This window comes from Myotis daubentonii, chromosome 10 (assembly GCF_963259705.1).
Source record: "Myotis daubentonii chromosome 10, mMyoDau2.1, whole genome shotgun sequence".
Lineage (NCBI taxonomy): Eukaryota > Metazoa > Chordata > Mammalia > Chiroptera > Vespertilionidae > Myotis > Myotis daubentonii.
Window position 1 is genome coordinate 39,645,808 of NC_081849.1, and position 22,038 is coordinate 39,667,845.

The window sequence follows — 22,038 nt, forward strand, 5'->3', positions numbered from 1 at the left end:
GCTTCATTTTAATTTAAATATTTTTTCAAGCCTGAATCTTAAAAGTAATAAGTATAAAAATTAAAATGTCAAAATGTATTTACTTGCATCGATGATAAAGTCCTTTGTTTTATTCAGAAAGCGGTAGGCATCTGCTTTTCCAACAACGTCCTTATCATAAGCTCGACTAAGTTGAGTACCAGGACGCATGTTTTCAGGCAAATTTATTGGGTTAATTAATAACTGAATTTCTGCTGCAGTGTATGAAAGTACTGAGGAAATAACAGAGAGACTTTTAAGTAAAACCACGTTAAAATTAAAAAATGAACAGCTTTATTAATAATTATTCCATATATTTGTCCTTATAAGTTAAATTTACAGGTATTTGTGATTTTGAAAAAACTTTCATCTAAAACCAAGTCAATATTTTTTCTTTAACTCATATTTCAATATTTTTGTGTGTTGTACAGAACAAATTTGAAAGAACAAATTGAGATCTCAGATTCCCTACATCTTTCTTTCATTCTTTCATGAACAACTTCTATGTAGAATGGTTATTTCAGTTAAAAGCCAGTTTCATTAATGTCTTCCTTTACTTTACTGATCATTTCAGTCAAATTGTTTTGCATGATCACATAAGTTATATTTTTCATGTCAAAGTTTGTTGTATTATAATTTAAAATGCTAGCTGAAAGAAATCAGTGCAACCTACTTTCTGCATTTATTTACTTTATTTTCATTGCTTTTCTTTTTATTAGAAAGAAAAGAGGCTCTGTTTTTGGTTAAGTTGTGACTCATTGTAAATTGTGTTATGCTGTACCTCTAAAGCAAAAAGCAGAAATAGGCATATACTATAACTCACTCCCAGAGTACGTAGTTTGACTGAATTATAAATTATATTAAAAAGCCCAATATTTAAAAATAGCCTTATATTAATAAATAATATTTGATATGACATTTTGTTATAAATGAAGATTTTATATAGCAAATTACTTTAAGAAGACCCTAAAGAGAAAAAAAAAACCACCAAAAGTAAAATTCTGTTTGAAATAATACAAGATTAAGTAATGAGCTTTTGTTCTGTATTTAAACACACAAATGTGCACCCATAAAGAAACTGAGAATGAGAGAATAGTATTCCATGAGTAAAAAAGTATCTCAACAGGAATTCAAATTCCTTAATTAACAAGTAAACTTAAGTTTCTTTTTCCCCCTTTATTGAATAAGATATTACAAATGTGTCCTTATCCCCCCAATGTCCCCTCACCCCCCCAATCCTGCCCTCACCCTCACCCCCTGTTGTCCACATCCATCACTTATGCTTATAGGCATGCATACAAGTCCTTTGGTTGATCTTTCCCCCTCACCCCCACGCAATGGAAACATCCGAAGTTAAACAAACCTGTGCACATTAGTAAAATCTTGAAGATGTTCATATCTACATCAGCTTTCCTAATGTCCATGGCAATGTCTACTAACAGATGCATGGCTTTGGCTATATATACAAATGTAATCTTTATTATAATTAAGCCCACAGGTCAACAAATTGTTACTCAACATTGAACCTAATCATTTTATTCTGTTTAGTGAGTGATTGTGCACATAGGTCATATTTCAGTTTCTGTGTCTGTTTCCCATATTTATCAGGTGAGAGGATTATCAGCAAAGCCAAGATCATTATAAGTACTTAGAGTTGAGTAGGGTGTCCTATGGAGAAGTTTTGGCAAGTAATCCAGGTGATTTGCTCTTTAATCCTTGTTTACCTAACAAAAGGCTCTGTAATAGGATAAAGAGTTATTTTTAACACGAGACTCCATATGTGTTTGCAAATCCACATTTTTCTTTCTTTTCTTTCTTTCTTTCTTTCTTTCTTTCTTTCTTTCTTTCTTTCTTTCTTTCTTTTCTTTTTTTTTTTTTTTTTTTTTGCTGCAAAAAGCTTTATTGTTTCATTTGGTTTAATGTATGGGAGAGGGCTTCAGGGTGGTTAAAAGAATGGCTAGTAGTTTCAGGGAGAGGCTCAGGTAAAAGCCAGACCCCAGGTAAAGGCAGAGACGCCCCTCAAAGGCCTCTGGGCTCCAAAGGCTCCTGGTCGAGCTTGAGGGTGAGCCTTTCGAAGAGATACTCGCCCAGCTCAGCCTGGGGCCGGCAGTTGGCGGATGTGTCAGGTGTCGCCCATCTTCCTGATGAGTTTCACCTCCCCACCCCGGAAGTGGCTCTCCAGGAAGTCCCAGAGCTGAGGGTCTGCAAAGGTAGAACCCAGGTAGAACTGCAGCTCCACAAGGGCTGGTTCAGGTTCCTCTCCAAGGCCAGGGCGGTTTGCATGGCGTCCTGAGTTTTGCCACTCACCTTGGGGAGGCTTCAGCACATCCTGGAAGAGAATGCGGCCACCACACTGGTTTTGCATCTTTAAGAGATGCTCTGCGCCCTCGATGGAGGTTGAAATAGAAGCCCAGAGAGAGGTAGGTGTGGGAAGCCCGCAGAAGCAGGCTGGCCAGGGGGTTGACCGCAGCCTCCACCTCGGTGGAATAATCCTGATGAATTTGGGAGCTCATGGTTGTTCGGCAATAAGGAGTTAAGGTAGAAGAAAGAAAACGGTGTGTTGACTGGTCTCAGAAGTGGTTCTGAAGGTGGTGACTGGATAAGACACAGGATAGTGGCCTGAGGCTGGAAGAAGGGGCATCCCTGAGCCTGTTCTGTCCAAACACTGTTGACACAAGAGACAGATCTGGGACCGCTGAGGGCACTGCCAGTAAACACATATTTCTGAGAGTCACAAACTATATATTCACTACTTGGTGAAGACTAAGGAGCTTCAGAGGTGAGCACAAGCCTTCTTAGGCAGCTCGTAACCTAGCAAAGGTAATGAATAGATTTTAAAAAACTATACCAATTCTCTAAATGTACCACGGCTTTTTAATTTCTTCATCTATTGATGGGCACTTGGGCTATTTCCAGATCTAGGCTATTGTAAATAATGCTGCTATGAACATAGGGGTGCATATTCTTTCTGATTGGTGTTTCAGGATTCTAGGACATATTCTAGAACCAAAGAACTTACATACTTATATGCATAGCCCATGGATACAGACAATAGTGGGGTGAAGCCCTGGGGTGGGGCAGAGGTTGGGTGGAAGGGGGCAAAAGGGAATAAATGGGGAACATGTACAAGACTATCAACAGTAAATATTAGAAAAAATTTAACAAGCATAGCAGGTGATAGGTTTCAGTAAAATCATATGAAAGTTAAAAAGAAGAAAAAAAAATAAAACATTTCCAAAAAGGGGAAAGAGAGAAAAGTTTAAGGAGGAAGTGGCTTTTATAAAATGAAGCTTGAAACTACAAAGTCTTCTGATAATAGCAATGTATTAGTAAAATGGTTTTAGTGTTATCTCCCAATATATGTCCATTTATATATTTGCTAGAGGCCCAGGGCACAAAATGCATGCACTCAGGGACTCGGGTCCCTCAGCCAGGTCTGCTCCCTCTGAGGACCCTCAGGGGATGTCCAACAAAGGCTTAAGCCCCCTACCCTCGGGCAGCAAGCCTAAGCTGGCAGTCAGAAGTCCTTACTGCTGCCACGGAGGCAGGAGAGGCTCCCACCACCATAGCTGTGCTTTCCAGCCATGAACCCGGCTTCTGGCTGAGCAGAACGCCTCCTGTCAGAGTGCACTGACCACCAGGGGACAGCGCCTGCATTGAACGTCTGCCCCCTGGTGGTCAGTGCACATCATAGCGACCAGTCATTCTGTGGTTTGGTCGATTTGCATATTAGCCTTTTATTATATAGGATAAATTATTCATATGTAACACAGCATATTATATGTTCTCATGAAATATAAATTAAAATCAATTTAAAATAATATAAGGTTGGAAAATATATCACATCTATGTAAAAAAGAATTTTCATTTTTATTCCCTATCTCTTTACAAAATTATGATTCTTAAAGATCCATTTCCTCATTCCAACCTACAAAGTAGTTATATTGATAACCTGTTTCCATTTCTGACTTAAACGTCATTATTGCTGCAATAACTTGCCTATGAATAATGCAAGTGAATGTATTTCACATATGATGCTATTTTTGTAAGCTAATTTTTGAATTATTTGTTTATTTTTAATTCTGGTCAAATAGCCATTTTATCAGAGATTATGCTAATATGTTTCCCCCAATATTTTACTTTGAATAGTTACATTTCTTGAGAGCATTTTTCTTCTTTTTTCTTTTTCTTTTTCAATTACAGTTGACATTCAACATTATATTAGTTTCAGGTGTACAGCATAGCTGTTAGACATTTATGTAACTTAGAAAGTGATTCCACTGATAGGTCTGGTACACACCTGGCATAATATTATTGCTATATTATTTAGTAAACTCTCTTTAGTGGTTCCAAAAAAAGTGATTTTTAAATTTTTGTTGTGGTTACAACAGAATCTAACAAGTACCGTAAACTAAGGCATGTTGGAAACCTGTGCTTTCCTTCCAACTATTGTGTATACCTCTCCCACTAAGTGATTAGTTCTAATAATTATTTCTTTAAATTTTTAACATCTTCCAAACATTTTGGTAACAAAGCAATTTTGTTCACTTTGTCTATTATTTCACATAAGCCCTTTTAGTTATTTTTTACTGCATGAATAATTATTATTAACTCAATCATATGTGGTTATGAATTTGTACTATACATTTATTGCTAATTGGTAAAGTTTTGTCAGGTTCCATTTGCACCTCTAATTTGCAACATTGCTAAAATTACTGCATAATTTTGACCTCATGTTCTGGGTACCAAATTTTAACCATTTGCTAACTGTGTTGTCTTTAAGCTACCATGAGCTAATATTTCCAAGAATATATGTACTTGGGTTGAAATTCATCATTTATCTAGTACATGTAAGTGAATACTACAGATATATTTTTCTGAATAATATTGAATTTTTTGGCAACTTCTTGGAATATGAGATCAATGTTTAGCTCCTACTACTAGCAACAGGCGTGCAAATCTAATGTCATTTCTTGCCCTTCCCCCATTTTTCCTCCATTGTTTTCGTATATAATTTAAATTTGTTTTGTAGAGATATTTAGTTTAAACAATATGATAGAATACATAAATTCATTTCATCTACATTTACATGAAGTGCAAATGAGATCAATATGCTGGACATAAACAAGCATGGGAGAAGGCCTTACTTAGTCTGTACAATGGAATTCCCCCCTGCTCTCCGTGTAGCACATAACTCTTTGGTATGAGGACCCAGTAAGAATGCCGCTGCATGAATATTAAAGCTTAGTTTCTCTTGTATATGAAATTTTAAAAATAAGGGTAGACAGAAGTCCTAATAGTATTTTCTTCCAGCACTACACTAGATTGCTTTCCAAATTCCTTCATGTATGAGAATTACACTGTGGAAAAAATTACTTTAATTTACTTGATTTGTATAATATATTTTACCTATAAATATTTACCCATTTATCCATTAATTTATATATTCATGCAATAAATGGAAGAGGAAAAGGGGAGAATGAGACATTGGTGAAAAGGTCAGTATGAGCAAAAGTAGGATAGTAGGAAAAATTTTAATGAAATACATAGAAGTCTCATTATTTGCTTCTGAATAAGGCTGTGACATATGTATATTACAAACAATCATATATCTGTATGTAATTATAGGTAGTCTTTGCTTTACATGGCATTGCAGAACTGGAAGGATGCTGGGCAAGATTAAATCATGCAAATCAATGTTGATAATCAGTAACAATAATACAATTGTTCCAGTACTTTTAAATATTTTGCCAAATATGATAAACTCTCCTATCATAGGTAGGGAATTTTATAAAGAGCAAATAAATATTTATTTGATATATGGTAGTTTAAGTGAGAATTAACCATTTGTTCCCATAAGCACCTATAGACGCTACAGCGGAACTTTTTTATTAAATTCAAAATATTGTGGCAGTTAACTGGCCAAAGTGGTTTTTATTTATTTGTAAAAAGACAGCAAGAGTAGTCTGAACAGTGCTTGCTTTCTTATCATCAAATAACTTAAGATAAGGAGCAAAGATCTTAGCAAATTGTCCTATTTCTTTCTAGGTGTAGATCAGCTTCCTATATGTTATCGTTTGCACTTTTGGTGTTCTTAAATGTCTTTGAGATTTCCTTTAATGTGAACTATTTTGAAAATGTCCCACTTCCTCTGGGGCATCTTTATTCTATTTGGTCACAGGACTTTCTTCCTTTATGTTGTTAAGTCACCTTTACTAAGTTTCTCTGACTGTATATCTAGAATTCTATAAATTTTGGCAGTCAACATGCCCACAACCAGCTATTCTATTAACTCCATTTATGCTCAAATCTACCAAGGAGTAAGAGCTTTATGTGATTTGACTAAAAATCAACTCCACAGAGACTTGTTCATCACATAATGAAATCTGCAAACTTTTATATGGCTCTGCAATATCATTTGCACAGTACAGTAAATGCTTCTGCCATACAGCAGAATATCATACACAATTCCTTTTGTCTAGATGCTCTTAGTATTTCAAATGCATGCTTTATGTCACATTTCATCCAAAGTGCAGCTAAGAAAAGTGCATGATGTTAGTTGTGTGAATAACCTGACTGAAGATCCATCTTAAGGTATAGGCTTTACAAGTTGAAATGTTTCCTTGATCTATTGACTGGAATAATAAAGTTTTATTTGGTGGTAAAATGAACATTTTCACATTTTTATTCACATCTCTAAGAAAATCAGAATGATGTGAAGCATTATCCAGCAGTGAAAGTACTTTAAAATAGTAAATTATTTTGCCTACAGTATCTCTCTATCACTGAGAACAAGGGTATGTGCAGTTCAAATAGTAACAGTGATAAAAAAAATACTTTGAGACCTTTGACTGTGGTATCAAAATCTACCAAGGAGTTAGAGTTTTCTGTACTTTGATCAAACATCAATTCCACAGAGACTTGTTCATCACATAATGAAATCTGCAAACTTTTATATGGCTCTGGCAGTGGAATAGAACTTGGCTTAAATTATCCAAGTGAAGTTCTAGGAAATGTTTGCATTTCCAGTCTGCAATGGGATTCCAGAAATATAAAATGGAAATGGTGGTTTGTAAGGCTTTCTCACATATCCTCTAGCACAGGTTTCCTATGGGTGAGATGCTGGGAGACAATCCTCCATGAGCTTCTTGTGTTTTTCTAGGTCTCCCAAACTAATGATCTGACCTCACCACCTTTGTTCTATGTTTGCAAGGATTCTTGCATAGGAAATCATCTGAAAGATAGAAGCAGTATCTCTCTCTAAAACAAGGGGTGGTTTGTTTCCTGTCCAATATAATATAAATATAGTTGTCATGGAAGGCCAAAGTCAGGTAGACTTAATGAATGCCACTATAAAAGATTCAAGTTTTCTTAACTCACCCTAATGCATATGCAGGCATGGATGGCATGGTCCTCTGCATTATTCTTTGGGACTTGGGGCTTAAGGAACCAGTATGAATGCTGACACTCCAGCTTCTGCAATTCCCTTGAGTAACAATGTCCTTTGTTTTTGGCCTCAGTCTATCATGCTTTGTATCAGCAACCATGAAGTGTGGAAAGTAAACCTCTGTGCCTCTGCAAGCAAGAGAAAAACTCATACCCCTCACAAGTTCTTGTCATGAGAAACCTCGGTATATCCTTCCAGTCACTAACACAGGTCTCAGTGCATAAATGAAAGCAACTTCAAAATTTGTAGAAGAGAAAACATCAGATGTATGTTGTGCTTTAATGGGAAAATACTGCAGACACAAATACGTGCCAGATTTTCAGAGAAGTAGTTTAACAAAGCACTTGCAATCAAAACTACCTGATTCCAATAAGAACTGCTTTAGCTATTATGTTACTTAACCCTCATACATATCATTTTCCTCATTTATAATATGTAGGAAGTTATAATGACTACCTCAGAGTCGTTTTGAAGAATATATGAGGTAATGTATAAAAGGAACGAGCATACTACAGGATATACGAGAAGCACTCAACAAATATTTTATATTGCTTTAGAGTTACTTAGGATACCTCATTAAATAACCTAAAGTCTAGAATGGAATCTTGTATACCCACATATTGTACACCCCATAGGATTGTGATTTAAATATTTTCGGAAGTAACCTATCCTGTTCTGAGTTCTGTTCTACATCAACACTAGCAGTGAGGTTGCTATGTAATGTTATAAAGCTTTCCCTGATGAATTAAGTCATCTTTATACATGTATTTACAGAGATCTCATGACTAGCTAGTAACTGTAGAAAGTTGTCTGAATGGGGCAATCCATCCTCTATGTCCACCATCAAATAATTCTAATTTACAAACCTGATTATGTCAGTTTTCTACTAAAATATCCTGACAAATGAGAGTCCAAAACAACTTAGTATTTCACACCTTACTCATTTCTACTTTTCCTTCTCATATACCTGTGAAATCAAGACTTCTTCATAATCTTTTCTATACCTCCATTTTTACAGATATGATTCTGCGCCCAGAAATACCTCTCTCTTATTTCTTCCTTGTGAAATCTTACTCATTCTTCAGGAACCAGATCAAATATCACTTCCTCAGTGAAGCTATTCATGACTTCCCCAGGATAGTTGGTCACCACTCTACTATCATCCAAAAGAGTTCTGTAAACATGCACGATTGTGGAACTTATGATGTGAAATGTAAAGATTTGCTTACATAAGTGTTTCCCGATTGTCTAACACTTATTTGTGTTTCCAGTGCTCAGGATAATGAAAGGCTTAGTATTCATTTGTTTGGTCTCTGAATGAATAAATGAATGAACAAAAGACTCTGTGTTTGCTATGATAATCTGGATTAAATTCTATTTGAAAATTTACTTCCTTGGAGTCTTAAGGATGTGTATTCTCATAGAATCTTATATTAAAACCCCAAACTTTCTGGCAGGCACATTGTGTTAAACACACTTGACCTAACCATTCTCCCTGCCTGCAACATTCTCTGACTGAAAGTTCATATATTTGATCCATTATTTCCTTCAAGTTTTTGCTCAGTTTTCACTTTCTTATTGAAAAGTGCAACATCTAATTTAAATAGGAACTCCTCATTCTCCCCTTTCCCTGTCGAATTTTTTCCATGGTAGTGATCATCCTGTAACATATCATGCAATTGCTTATAGTATAATATCTATTGTTGATTTTCACTCACTGCTATGTAAACAGAGATATAGCTTGTTTTCTTTTCTTGAAGGAAGCATCTCCAGTAACTGAAAGAATATCATGCTGAATGATTTTTGAGAATAATAGCTATAAGGGACAAACTGTGACAAAGATTTTCCATTGCATTCTTTCCCAATTCAGCATCCTACAAAAACTACTTCAGAGAAAAGTGTAAGGATTTGATTTTTGATATTAAAATGAATTTTGGAATGCTTCCAATATAGATTTCACAGTTCCTTCCAAAACCTGGATGGATAGATAGTTGGATGGATGGATAGATGATAGATAGATAGATAGATTTATATAATTTTTTCCTCTCATTGATTATCTGTTAGCTCCTTCTGGAATATAGTTTAATATATAAGCTAGGTATAGTTATTTAAAGCATTGTTGATAGCCAAGAATTGAGATAAGCAATGGAAGGGGATGCTAAAAACAAGCAATTAATTTGTATGTTCTGGCTAAGCAGGGGAGAACAGAGGGGACTGGGGGATGGAAAGAAAACTGCTGGCTGTTATTAATCCTGTGAGTCACTGGTTGCATGTCTGAAAAATACAGATCTTTCGTGAGTAACTCAAGCTCTTTTGAACCAAAGGCTTAAGAAACCCTTGGAGGAAATGGGCGTTGATAATTGGTCTTATAACTGGCACAAAACAATAAATACATGAATTTCATCATTTCAGATATCAAACTAACAAATATAGGTATATGTTAACAATGTAGCAATTTCTTTTCCTCAGTTGATATGTTTATTTTATTAGGACTAAAAGATCATGCAGGTAATTGCTTATTATTTTGTTGAATGGTGGGTTTTTAATGATTTTATTTTTACTTCAAAATCTCCCCAAACACTTCAAAGACCCTATTCTTTTAAATTCTAATTTACCTTATATAGGGAAGGTATAGGCTAAAAGGCACTCCATTTGTTTTGTTTTGTTTTCCTGAATAAAGTGTTTATGTTGACAAATGGAGAATAAAGGGAAGAAAATCAAGGGCAAATACTTTTCTTCTTCTTGCTTTTTAAAAAATGTTCTTTTGAAAGTTTCATTGTTTAGGCAGTTTGGAGAAATAGGCAGACCTTAAATTAAAATTATTGACTAGTATATGGGTCACACCCAATCAATCTGTCACAAAATGAACACTGGAAAGGATTTTGCTGAGTTTTAAATACACTGTTAAAAAGTCAAAGTTAATTTACTAGTTCCTCAACTTTCTACATTGTGATAAAATAATTCATTAATACACTCAATTATGTCAGCTGAACATATGAATACAATCTTGGCTATTTTGATGTTATGCAAATAGATGATGAATTTAATAGGAGAATGTGAGGCAAAGGGGTATACTTTGGAGTTGGAGAAAACATAAGTATCATTTCTAATGTTTTCTTTGCACATAAGAAAATCAAGATCATGAGTGGATGTGTTTGACATTTTATTTATTTTTTAAGTACTCCATTTATATACATTGTTTGATATAGAAGATAACTGGAAGGCTGCTTTCCACTTAATAGGTCTGTTATTTTTATCTTCTGGAAATCTCTCACTAATATTCTCTTTAATATAAAGATAACATTTCCCTCAAAGATTTTTAATATAATTGTTTTTTAATTATTTTTATTTAAGTATACTGACATACAATAATGTATTGGTTACATTAGTTTCAGATGAACAATACAGTGATTTGACATTTTTATACCTTGCACTTTAATCGCCCCACTAAATCCAGTAATCCTCTGTCACTCTGCAAACTTATCACAATAATTGACTATATTTCCTCTTTCCCTTTTCACCATCCCCTACCTCCTCCTTTCTGATAACCATCCCTTTGGTCTATGTTTCTGTTTTGTTTGTTCATTTGTTTTGCTATTTTAGATTTCACATATAAGTGAAGGCATGTGGTATTTGTCTTTCTCTGCCTGACTTATTTCTCTTAGCATACTACCTTCTAGATCCATCTATGATTGTTGCAAATGGCAAGATTTCACTTTTCGTTGTTGCATAATATTTTATTTTATATATAAACCACATCTTATTTATCAGTTCATGTATTGATGACACCTAGGTTGCTTTCATATCTTGGCTAATCCTGCAATGTACATAGGGGTGCATATATCTTTCAAGTAAGTGTTGTCATTTTTTATTTTATAAATACCCAGAAGTTGAATTGCTACTTCATATAGTATATCTACTTTTAGTTGTTGTTTTTTTGGGGGGGTGGGGGTGGGGAATCTCCATGTTGTTTCCCATAGGGGTTGCAATAGCTTGCAGTCCCACTTACAGGGCTCAAAGGAAAATTGAAGAGTACATACATAAATGGAAGGATATACTGTGCTCATGAATTGGAGGGATTAATATTGTTAAGCCTGGCTGGTGTTGAACGCAGTGGTTGAGCATTGACCCATGCACCAAGCGGTCACTGGTTCAATTCCTGGTCAGGGCACAGGCCCTGGTTGAGGGGTCAATCCCCAGAAGGAGTATGCAGGAGGTGGCCAATCAATGTTGTTGTTTCTCTCTCATTGATGTTTGTATCTCTCTCTCTCCCTCTCCCATCCTCTTTCTCTAAAAATCAATAAAAATACATTTAAAAAATAAAATGACCACACTACCCAAAGCAATCTACAGATTCAATGCAATTGAATGCCAATCAAAATGCCAATGTAATTCTTTTCATAAGTAAAACAAATAATCTTACAATTTATATATATGCATAAAAGACCCTGAGTTGCCAAAGTAATCTTGAGAAAGAAAAGAAAAGTTGTAGATATCAAGCTCCCTGATATCAAACTATACTACAAAGCTATAATAATCAAAACAGCATGATACTGGCACAAAAAAACAGACACATTGATCAATGGAACAGACTAGCGAGTCCAGAAATAAATCCTTGCTTGTATAATGAACTGATCTATGAGAAAGGGGGTAAAAATATACAATGGAGTAATGACAGTCTCTTCAACCATAAAAAAAAGAAACTGGACTATTCTCAACATACAAAACAACAACAACAACAACAACAAAAAAACAAAAACAAAAGCAAAAGAAAGAAACTGGACTACTCTCTACACCATATACAAAAATAAATTCAAAATGGGTTAAACACTTAAATGTAAGGCCTGAAAGAATAAATTCCTATAAGAAAACATAGGAAGTAAATTATTTTACATCAGTCTGAGTAATATTTTTTGATATGTCCCCTACAGCAATAAAAACAAAAGCAAAAATAAACAAATGAGGCTTCATCAAACTAAAAAGCTTCTGCATAGTGAAGGAAACCTCCAACAAAATAAAAAATCAGCCTACTGAATAGAAGAATATTCTCAAGTGATATATCTAATAAGGGGTTGATGTCCAAAATATATGAGGAACTCATACAATGCAATAACAAAAAAATAATCAATCTCATTTAAAACTGGGCAGAAGACACAAAAAGCCATTTCTCCAAAAGAAGAGACATACAGATGGCCAACAGACATATGAAAAGATGCTCAACATCACTAATCATCAGGGAAATGCAAATCAAAACCACAGTGAGATACCACCTCATACCAGTCAGAATGGCTATTCTCAAAAAGTCAACAAATAACATGTGTTGGGAAAGATGTGGAGAAAATGGAACCTTTTAATATAATTATTATACATGGCATACATATGACATATATGACATTTTTTGGCTCGTAGAGTTATTATGTATGTTCAACTTCATCATCCCCAATTTTTTTCTGGAGATACATTAAACAAGCCTCATTGCAATTTATTGTTTTATGAATTTGAAAGGGAACCATTTTTTAAATTATTCAATTATTCTATTGTCTAGGTTAAACATTACTAAACCTGTAACTTTTTTTAGGTGATGTAATCTCAGGTGTTCTACAAAATGTAGTTATTATTTCAAAGGACATCTATAAATTTCTGAAATGCAGTGTCTTGAGCTCTACTCAATATCTGCAAGGAAAGATTTATTGGTTCCAAGTAGAGTACAATTATCTTGAGATGTTCATTATACTTACATAATAATGGTAGGATGGCAATGATATTTTACTCTTTACTAACTTTTGTTTATATTCTTCTGTAGTAGAGAACAGAACAAATTGGCTGCCAATAATTATATTCAGCCTTGGCCTGGTGGCTCAGTTGGTTGGAGCATCATCTTGTATGTCAAAACAATGCTGGTTCCATTCTGGGTCAGGGTACATACCTAGGTTGCAGGTTTCATCCCTGGTTGGGGTGCATACAGGAGGCTACTGATTGTTGTTTCTCTCTCTCTCCTTCCTTTCTCTCTCAAATCAATAAACATATCCTCAGGTGAGGATAAAAATATAATAATAATAACTATTATTATATTCAGGGAAACTTAGATTTGAATATAAACTGCATATTCAAAGCCTACAATATATCCCCTAGTTTCTATTATATTATTAAAATCACAAAGCCTACAATATATCCCATCATTTCTATTATATTATTCTGGGAAATGCTGACTTCGTTTAAGCCTCATTCGTCTTTTCTGTAAAATAAGGTTGTATTAAGTATGGGTGTTTAGTACATGGAATAAACTTTAATAGTGATATTAGCTGAAAATTATCATCATAATTTTATTTTCATCATCAACGTTATGGAGTATTCTAAGAAGCTACATGCTTTTAACTAATTTACCCTATATTTTTTAAAGGAACTAACCTTGAAATTATAGTTTTGAAATATTCCTTTTCTTTTTTAAGTCACGATAATTTTAAGCTGTGAAGTCTTTTTCTTCAAGTTGGGGAAATCCATACTTCTAATATATAGGAGATATATTTAACCACACTCAATGTTTCTACTTTGGCCATCACACATATTAAAATGGCCTGTCACCTTTTCTCCAAATAGCAGTAATGTTATTTAATCCTCATTTTTTCAGACTTAAATCCAAAATAATACCTCTACCAGTTACTTTCTTTACCCTCTTGAGAAAAAAAGTCTCTAAAACAGAATAAAAATATAATAAATAAAATTTATATTTGCTATCTGGATTATCAAATTCCCATATCACAAGTAGTTCTTGACTGTGACTCAGTTTTGTGATCAAATCTTTGTCATATCATGTAGCTCACCCATCAAATGCTATTACTTTGTGTTTGAAATAACTGACATTTATTTTAATACCAAGCAGCCTATGGTATATTTATTTTTCCCCCTCCTAAGATTTTTATCAAAAGTTTTCCCCACCACCCTGTACCTTATTATATACTTGGACATTTTCTTGATATAAAATATACCCATATATGCCTCTGGAGAAAAATATACCTTTTCTTTGAAATACTATAGGCATGGGCCCAGCACAATCGGTATTAGTGATTTTTCTGATTTATCATTTTTCAGATACTATACATAAAAACACATGTATGTCTGGAACATGCATACTATTAAATACTTCAGTGATTGGTGATAAAATGACTATCCTCTGGTTGGCCTGGGATAGTCCAGGTTTGTCTTTACTAACCTATCATAATTACCAACTATTCTTTCACTCTCAAATCATGGCCATTTTAGAAGATAAATTATATAATTTCTCTTATTGAGAATATCAGTCCACCTAAAAATTTATAGCATATTGATATACCACTAAAAACTCAGCACAAACAAGATAATTTTAGTTAGGTTATACTCCAAATAACCATACATATGATTTCACAGCTAATCGTTTTTGAAACATTCACTTATTCCCAGGTATCCTGATTTTTTTTAAAAGAGTAAAATACAATATTGATTTTAGTGCAAACATTCTAAGGCAGCGGTTCTCAACCTGTAGGTTATGACCCCTTTGGCGGTCGAACGACCCTTTCACAAAGGTCGCGTAAGACCATCCTGCATATCAGATATTTACATTATGATTCATAACAGTAGCGACATTACAGTTACGAAGTAGCAACGAAAATAATTTTATGGTTGGGTCACAACATGAGGAACTGTATTTAAAGGGCCAGAAGGTTGAGAACCACGGTCTAAGGGACGCTGCCATCAGATTCATTCAACAATATGTTCTCTCAACAAACAGTTAATGAGTAACGTGTGTATATACTAGTAGTGCTGTGACAGTTGATACACTGTACAAGGATGATTATTATGGATTCTATAATTCTAAAGTGTAATTGAGGAGAATAGTCAAATACATACATATAAGCAATATGCTAATAAATATAGATATGATAATATGACCCATGTTCCTATTTAGGAATAAATGTTCCATCAGATATTGTTTATTCTCACTGGTCTATATCTTTTGGTTTCTACCACTCCCAATAGCATCTTCTGTTCAAGCCATGTGGAATTTTTCAGGTTTCTCAACTGTACACTGCTGTGTTAAACCTTCTAGCCTTTCTATATATCATGCTTTTCATGTATTTTCTCCCTGGCAAGTTTGCAGTTATAATTAAATACTATCCTTATATAGAGTTAATTATGCCTTCCATTATTAATGCACTTATCAAAAACATTTTAATTGCTTGTTAGTATGTCTCTTTTCAATATCAAATTGAAAGCAGGGATAATTTATTTTTATCTTTGTACTGTGTGCATTGAACATAATATGGAATTCATTGAATGATGGAAAAATGAATGAATGTATGGAATACATGAATGAATGAGTAACTAATATTATAGGGATGGACCCAGTACAATCAGTGTTAGTGAATGAAACACTAAATGTGTAATGGTTAATAAATGAGTAACAAACAATTATGAAGAATGTCTCTATTTCCAGTCATAAAAATAAATGAGGGCCAAATGGACCTCATTCAGGCATTGCCCATTAGAAATCCCTATTGTTTAGAAAAAGGTGAGTAAAATGCCATTAATTAAAAATCTTAATATTGCACATTAAAAGAAATAAACATTCCTAACTTCCCTTGGAAAATCATTAGAATTGGCAACACGCAGTATGTGCTCCTACATGACGGCCATCGACTCATGTTAGATGGTAGCTGCCCCCTTTAGATTGGTACATTCAGTCCTTGTCCTTATAGTCTTTTCCACAGAATTCTCTCATTCACTTCTAGTACATGAATTTGACCGTGGGATTCTCAGTGAGTTTTATTAGAGCACTAACCTGGGATTGTTTTAAGTTGAACACCACTATTGTTAGTAAAAGGGAGTAATAGACATTTTAGGGAGGGGAGAAAAGAGGAGAGAAATATGTGAAGATAAAGCACAGGTAATAAAAATGAAAAGAATATAGAGCATGCTAAAAGAAGTAACAAAATGCAGTGCTTCAGAGCCTGAACTTTGGATTCACAAATCTGGCCTGGAATCCTGCTCCATGGGGCAAACTACTTCACTTTTCAGAGGTTAAGTTTCTTCATCAGAAAAACAGGAGTGATAATAATAATATTATTTCAGATATGCCTCTTAGATTTGTTGTAAGGATTAAATTATGTGCATGCTTACTTGAGCATAAATGATTTAGTCGTGCATCGACATGTGCAGACATTTATAAGGCCTAGGTAAGCACCTGAGCCCTACGGAAAGAGGGGCTGTCTAATGAGGGTCTCTGAGAGATAAGAGGAAACAAGCAGAAATGCTTGAGAAGAGTGGTGGAATATGCCATCCTAAATATGCCACTTTAGCATATTTTGAGCTACAGACACTTGAAAAACAGCAGATGCAAGAAGAGCACTCTGATCTCCCCTTTTGTTTCTGAAAACAGGAGATAAATCTCTTATGTAAAAGATTCCCTCCCTATACCAGGAGAAAAGAAATATTCTTATCACCAGAGATGGGGAATTGAGGTCAAGAGAAAGCTATACAAACAGACCATGTTAAAATTACATTTATATTCCTTTAGTCTTCCCATATATTTTAGTTATTTTACCGTAATTGCAATTTTTTTCAACTTAGTATATAATATATAAGCATGCAGGTCTATCAGCTTTTTGGGTCTTCATTTTCCTATAGAAGCTCTCACATACATGTAAAAATGGGTATGCTTTTCCAGTGTTAATCTATCTCACGTCCACTTAATTCTCAGGCCCAGGCAAAGACTCTAGGAGGGTACAGGTAAAGTTTTGCCTCCCTTCCCCCTGGATACACTTCTAACAACCTTTTACCCATTTTGCAACAGAATACTGTGAAATATGACATCCAATAGGTCTATGCTATCTTGTTTTCAAATGTGCACAATATGTTTAGACACACCACAATCCAGTGGTTGATCCATCAAAAGATGCAGGTAGATGTAGTAGGAAGTGGTACACAATGAATGGACCTTGTGGTACTCAGCAGCCTGCCTAGCAGATAAAAGGTGGTGTGGCAGTTGTAGGTTTTTTCAGGAGTACCTGTGAGACATTTTTAGAAGCATACTTCAGGGTTAATTTATAGGTAGTCAGTACCCTATGTGAGAAGGAGAGGCACAGTCTAGTGACATATATATATAAAATCCTAATATGCAAATTATCCTCTCGGGAGTTTGACCAGGAGACCAGGAGTTCAATCACTCCTATGACATGTGCTGACCACCAGGCGGTGGTATGGAATGAAGGAAGGCCCCAGCCAGCAGCTGGCAGCTGGGGAAGGGAGGCCCCGGCTGGCAGCCAGAAGGCCCCGATCGGCCCTGATTGCCGGCCAGGCCTAGGGACCCTACCCGTGCAGGAATTTCATGCACCAGGTCTCTAGTTTATTATAAAACTAGAGGCCTGGTGCACAAAAAGTTGTGCACTTGGGAGGGTCCCTTAGCCGGGCCTGTGCCCTCTCTCAGTCTGGGACCCCTCGGGGGATGACCACCTGCTGGCTTAGGCCTGCTTCCCGGGGGATTGGGCCTAAGCTGGAAGTCAGACATCCCTCTGGCAGCCCGGGAGCCCTCGGGGGATGTCCACTTGCCAACAGGGAGCAGGCCTAGCTGCAGTTGGACATCCTTAGCACTGCTGAGGAGGCGGGAGAGGCTCCCACCACCACAGCTGTACTGGCAGCCATCAGCCTGGCTTGTGGCTGAGCAGAGCTCCCCCTGTGGGAGCACACTGACCACCAGGGGGCAGCTCTGCATTGAGCATCTGCCCCCTGGTGGTCAATGTGTGTCATAGAGACCAGTCATTCCCAGTCACTCTGCTGTTAGGGTCAATTTGCATATTACCTTTTTATTATATAGGACTAGTAGCCCGGTGCACAAAAATTTGTGCACTCGGGGGTGAGGGTGAGGAGTGGGGCCAGACCCCGCAGCCCGACCTGCACCCTCTGTCATGTTCCGGGACCCCAGCCACTCCTGGCCTAGGCACAGGCCTACAGGCTTGGGCAGCATGGCTACTGAGGCCCCAATTTATCAAGAGAACAAAGTCGGCGTTAGTTACAGCCCTCACCGAACTCAGTACACTGCATCTGTGCATACAACTGCCTCCTTCATGTTCCTGCTTCACCCTACTGAATTACTAACATCTTGAGGACATAGCTCTGTCTTATCCTGCTTCAACTTCAGTGCCTGGCCTGGTCCCATGGACCTGAGAGGGTTTGCTGAGTGAGTGAATAATGAGTGAGTGAATGAGTGAATGAATGAGCGAGTAAGTGAATGAGCAAGCAGCTACCAGCGGGGATAGTTCGCACTCCACTCTGAGCTGCCTGACACCAACCCCGGGAAGTTCCGGCCTGCTCCCAGCAGCCCCACTCCCCTCTCCCGGCTGCATAGTTCGTGCAGGAAAAAGGCTGCCCAGGTGTGCGTTTTGGCAGATCAGTGCATTAGCACCTGTCGGCCGGAGATCCCCCCGAAGGGCCGTTTGTGGGCATGGCCAGTGGCAGATGGGTGCATTAGCACCTGTAGGCCGGGGATCCCTGCTGGAGGGCTGTTTGTGGGCGTGGCCAGTGACAGATCGGTGCATTAGCACCTGTAGGCCAGGGATCCCCCCGGAGGGCCGTTTGTAGGCGTGGCCAGTGGCAAATCAGTGCATTAGCACCTGTCCGCCGGGGATCCCCCCCAGGGCCATTTGTGGGCATGGCCAGTGGCAGATCGGTGCATTAGCACCTGTCGGCTGGGGATCCCCCCCAGGGCCGTTTGTGGGCATGGCCAGTGAGAGATCGGTGCATTAGGGCGTGGCCAGTGGCTGATCGTCGGGGTTCCGCTGCCAGCCCTGGGTCTGTTCCCATATGGGCCGCCTGCCACCCGTGTCGCAAATAGCAGGCCCGGATGGCAGCGGGGCAGGGGGGATGGCGCTGTCCCGCCCTGCCTGCAGTATGCAAATTAGCCGCCATCTTTGCTGGCAGTTAACCGCCATCTTGGCTGGTAATTAATTTGCATATCTCGCTGATTAGCCAATGGGAAGGGTAGCAAAGTTATGGTTAATTACCATGTTTCTCTATTATTAGATAGGATAGAGGCCTGGTGCATGGGTGGGGGCCAGGTGGTTTGCTCTGAAGGGTGTCCAGGATCAAGGTAGAGTCCCACTGGGGTGTCAGGACAGCCTGGGTGAGGGGCTGAGAGGGATTTTTAGACTGGCCACACCCTCTTCAGGGCGGAGGGTACTGCTGGGTTGCCTGGCCAGCCTGGATGAGGGACTGATGGCTGTTTGCAGGCTGGCCAAGCCCCCCTGGAGGGACCCTCACCCCATGAGGGTGTGGCCATCTTGGTTGAGGGGCTGATGGCTGTTTGCAGGCTGGCCACAGCCCCCAGCCACCCAAGCTCCCAGTGGAGGTTGGCTAGAAGCAGCAATCTGGGATTTATTTAGCTTCTATAATTGAAATGTTGTTGCCTTTTGCGGAGGCCACAGCTGGCTCAGGGAAGGCAGGAAGCTTGGCTTCCTCCATCGCCCAGGCAACCAAGCCTCCTGCTTGCTCCAACTCCAAGGCTGCTGGCCGCCATCTTGGTTGGATTAATTTGCATATAGTTGTTCTGATTGGCTGGTGGGCGTGGCTTGGGCATAGCAAAGGTTCAGTCAATTAGCATCTTTGTCTTTTATTAGTGTAGATTAGAGACCCAGTGCACAAATGTGTGCACCAGTGGGGTCCCTTGGCCTGGCCTGCAGGATCAGGCCATAACCAGCTCTCCAACATCCCCTGAGGGGTCCTGGATTGTGAAAGGGTGCAGGCCAGGCCGAGGGACCCCATGGGTGCATGATCAGGGCCGGGGAGGGATGCAGGGGAAGGGCCATGGGAGGGTCCCAGGGTGTGTCAGGTCCGTCTTGCTCAGTCCCAGTCAGCTAGACCCCAGCAGCAAGCCAACCAACCTCCTGTTGGAGCATCTGCCCCCTGATAGTCAGTGCACATCATAGGGACTGTTTGACCCTCTTCCCCCTAGTGGTCAATGCATGTCATAGCGAGCAGCTGATCAGCCTTAGCATATCATTAGCATATTACACTTTGATTGGTTGAATGGCAGACTGGATGACTGGACACTTAGCACATTAGGCTTTTATTATATAGGATAGCTAATATGGCCTTGTTCTGACGTTTACATTATATGTATAATGAAATGTAAAATATTGTGTTTTAATAGTTGAAAAATGTTCTATTTAGCTCCACTCCTGAGTGTAGCAGAGATAACTTTGCATTTACCAAAACCTGTATCCTATTTCTCCTGGTACACAGCTAGAGTACCAGAGTCTTCCTTTTACTAGCTGTTGCCAATGATACCTGGAAGGAAGTACAGTACACAATTCCAGGCCTGGCACCAAAAATCTCCAGTATGATCCTGTAAACTCTGTCTGATGAGCAGATACAGAATAACCTTCAGTAGTCTTGGAGCCCTGCTGTTTGAGAGAGCCACATGATTGAAAAAAACTGGATCCCTGAAAGACACTATGGAAGCTGCCCACTAACCAAAAACATCAGCATTTTCTTCAACGAAAGAGAAATTTCTATTGTGTTAAGGCACTGATATTTTGGGGTTACTTGCACTAAGAAATAAACTTAGCTAACCAAATGCTGTAGTCTGAAATTCTGACTCTTCACATCTTTTCAGTTGATTATCCTTTTGAGTCAATGTAAATAAGAAAAAACAAAACAAAACTAAAACTAGCAGAAACCAGAAACCACAAGCAGTCTTTGTTCACAAGTAGCTGTTTGATCTGTTCCACAACCATCATTATTTCAGTCTTTGCATTGTCTACCTGAAAACTATCAAAATCACTATCTGTCATATTCTGTTCCTTGTCTGGAAGAAAGTAGACATGTTCAAACCTCCATGGTCACTCCAGCAGCATTGTTAGAAATCACTGAACACTCACAAATCTGTACTTTCCTTCCTAAAAAAGGGTGCTGACCTCAAATGAAAACAGTTTTAGGCCAGCTACATATATATGGGTGACCATGTGTGGCATAAAATAGATTTTCCAGCTTGCGTTTATTTGGCAATGGCTTAAAAGTACAACCAGATGTTTTCATGGAGAACAGCTCTTTTAGCCACAAGTGTTTCCAATTTAAATACGTTTGTTTTGACTCTACTTTGCTGCAGATGGAAAACATCCATTTTTTTTCTTTCCAGTGGGGATAGACAGTGAACATTGGCAAATCTCAGAGAAAATGATTACCAGTGTAGACAAAACTTCAGTGAAAGCTGTGTTTCCATAAGGAGAATTTTTAAAAGACAATTTTGCATTTTAAACAGGTTGGCTCTTTAAGACAAAAATTTTCCCCTCTAATTTGTACCATAGGTTTTAAACATCTGTATGTATTTGATCCAAGGGAACTACCTTACTTTTAAGCAATAAGTCAGGTGGATGTATTCAGAATGACAGCATAGCTTCTGTATGTTGCATCAATAGCTACTACATATAGATATATAAGAACTTCTTATCAAAATGTGTGTTATGTAGAAACTCTTTATCAAATTTACTGGCAACTGGTAGGTTGAGAAAAATAACAGGAATTTTATTTTTTTTATTTATTTTTTT